The sequence below is a fragment of the Saccostrea cucullata genome, unplaced genomic scaffold, assembly GCF_032062105.1.
Source record: "Saccostrea cucullata isolate Sc308-1 unplaced genomic scaffold, CSIRO_AGI_Scuc_v1 ctg5186, whole genome shotgun sequence".
Classification (NCBI taxonomy): domain Eukaryota; kingdom Metazoa; phylum Mollusca; class Bivalvia; order Ostreida; family Ostreidae; genus Saccostrea; species Saccostrea cuccullata.
Window position 1 is genome coordinate 1 of NW_026930197.1, and position 3,128 is coordinate 3,128.

The following is a 3,128-nucleotide window of genomic DNA, read 5'->3' on the forward strand; positions in this document are numbered from 1 at the left end:
AGGGGAAATGTGGTAGAGAAGCAGCTTACATTAAAGATAGCTCAGCTCTTTTTTAAAGTTATGAAAGTATAAGAAATTTCAATATATTTTTAGAAGTAAAACTCATAAAATTCAATATACCTCCCGCTAGGGGGCAGTTGGACAACAAAAGTATCACAACACAAAGGACTTGAAATTCTTTGCCTTTCATATTCCTCTGAAAAAAGAAAATTGAACATCATATGAATGTGTTCAGAGCTCAACCATATTTTTTTTAATTGTCGGGGCACTTAAAAAAGACGGTGTGCGCTCCTCTAGTACTGTGGCAGAACTAATAGAGTTTCGCTGTAAAGAATGTGAAAACTTTGACAATCTGGTTCAAACTGCTTGCACAATTGTGAGCAAACTAGGTATCAAGTGTTACAGATACGTTATTATGACTGGAGAAGACTCCACAAACTATATATAAATTAAAAAGCAGAGTAAGTCTCAGAGACTTTGTCGACGTTGTTTTTGACGATACAATGCTGGTTAAGCGTGCTCTATGGTAACAAAACATATTGCCTTTATATTTGGCTAACATGCGTTCTATTAAATCAAATTAAATTGAACTTCAAACTTTGACAAAGTAAATGTTATTATGTACAAAAATGTTTTGATCTATAATCTGTTAAGAATGATATGAGGACGGGGAAATCGTCCTCGAAATTTTAGTAATGACCCTCGTATATAGAAACAGCTAGGTATTTTAATCCTGTCATTTCTAAAGGTAATATATTTTGTTTCCATTGTAAAACTATTGTTGAAGACGAAAACCTATGAAAAATTATTCAAGGAAACTAGATCTTAAGACTTTTTCTTGTTTGCTTAATCCAAAGAATTGCATATCTACAGAACAAATTTGTCTATAAAACAGACACTGTCTTAATGTAATCTACACAAGAGCAATTTTTTTGGACATTGAGAAAAATCTATATTTTAAAAAGGAGTTAATATTGAGCTTATTTATCTAGTTTTCAATGTATGATGCGTGGCATTTACCCCCAGGAATAAAAATGTTCAAAGACAACACAGTATCAATGAATAGAAATCACTGTTAATTACTTCAATAGCGAAAATGCATGTAAATAACACATTCAGATAATTTAATTTTTTCTTTTAAAATGTTGAGAATACTTGAATTGATTACATAATTGAGTAACATTGTGTAAATTTCTAGATTTCTCACTCATACTCCAGAAAAATACCTTAGAATCAGAACTCTTTGGTGTGCAGTTTAGAGAGGGTTCTTAAGAAACAAACTTGCTACAGATTAATATTTTGTTTTATATAGCTAACTACACATCTCTGTATAATATGTGATTTAGTGCCAAAAAAGAATTGAATTATTAACAGAAATGTGACTTTTTAAATAAGATACATAGATTAATAATTTCATTTTCGCAAAAATGAATTTTTTTTATTATTTCTCAGCAATTGCGTTAAACATTTTAGGGCATTGCATTTTTAATGAACATTGTTAGATCTGAGCTTCAGTTTTTATCCTGTTATCAATTCTTTGTGCTAGAAAAAGATTTTAAAAAGATTTAATGGTGTGTATTTTCTTATCTAGTGGAACTTATTAGTTATTTATTAGTTAGTTTGGTTTTTTAAAAATATGGATTGCACGGAATTCAAAAAAGAACACAAGTAAGTCATTTTACCAAGGTTAAAAAAGAAATGAATTTATTTTAAAATGTCTTTAAAATCTTTCTTCAAGACAATACTACCTGTAAGGAACAGCTGCCCTTGAACATTTTATCGATTTTTGATGAACTTTCCCTCTTTTTTGCTTAACACTTAGACATGATAGAGCTACCGAATCTTATCCTTCTAATTAATCAACGTTTATTCTATATGCATGTGTAAAAATTTTGTGTACGCCCACCTTTTTGAAAAAAAAATGACAAAAGAAAAGTTTTTATAATCGGACATACAGTCATGTAGAACACACAATAGTTTTTTCACACCTGTAATACTAATTATCTTACCTTAGACTGCAAGGTAGTTCTTAAAATCAAACTGTTTACAATTTAAGGAGGTGCTTGAATATTCTCCGAAAACAAACTGAAAATGAAAGAAGAAAACATTCACACAGAGTGTGTTTTCACATAAATCATGACGCTGAACATACTTTTTCACATGTACATTATTTTAGTATAATTAAAATGGAAATTTCAGTACAATTTCTTACCCATATAGTGTTACCACTTGAAAAAATAACCTTCGCAGATCTGTTTATGTTCTAGAAACACGTCAATGTTAATTGGAATGCACATGGATGCACGATCTTGAGTAGTGCACATTTCTATCATAAAAGTAGTGTGTTACGTATGAAATTTATTTTTAGATTATTGTGTTATATAAAGTACAGCCTTTAACAAAAAACTTATATAAGTGTAAGAAAAAAATGCTAACTCTGCTGTCACAACTGCAATAAAATTTTTCAATAACTGAAAGGTCTTCACAAAATTTGATATATTTGTACTTTTATCTATTCTGATTTTTGCCCTAGAATAACAAATTGATTCTCTCATTCGGTCAATTCATGCTTGGTCGATATGCTTTTGTGTAAAGTCGATATATCTATGATTCGACCAAATGAAAGTTCGATATTTGTATAATATGAACATATTTAACATAAACATAATGGGTATGCTCTTCCACCGTCGCATAGAAAGAATAACGGACATCTCTTTGTATCTGATAAAACATATGATTTGCCACAAAAAACACTAAAAAAAAACTACCCCAAAGACCATAGTAGTAGTAAAGTTTAGCAGGAAAATAAAGACACTAGAGGCGATTGTAGTCAACCATGTGAAAAATGTTTTTTTTTAAAGATTATTACATCTTTAATCTTTAGTTTACTCCAATGCCAGTGACTGTACTCCTCACATGACAATATAACACACGATCAAGCAAATATATATTGACAGGAAGATTTGGGATGAGCCGAAAAAAAGCAAACTGATTGACTGCAACCGATTTTTCTGTAAAACGGTTAATGTCAACAAATGACAACCTTGACATCTTTAGACTATTGTAAACGACTATCACTACTCCATCATTGATGTGAAGTACATTTAGCAGCTCTACAGCTTTCTATG

General features: G+C 30.4%; 1 long non-coding RNA gene across 1 annotated transcript; it reads right to left on the reverse strand.

Moving 5' to 3' along the window:
• Positions 1–119: 119 nt before the first annotated feature.
• LOC134283236 (uncharacterized) lies at positions 120–2,368 on the reverse strand. The gene is made up of 3 exons (XR_009995441.1): positions 2,213–2,368; positions 2,010–2,085; positions 120–196 (listed from the first exon to the last, which is right to left on the reverse strand). It is a non-coding gene; the product is annotated as an uncharacterized LOC134283236 (long non-coding RNA).
• Between the last annotated feature and the right edge of the window lie 760 nt (positions 2,369–3,128).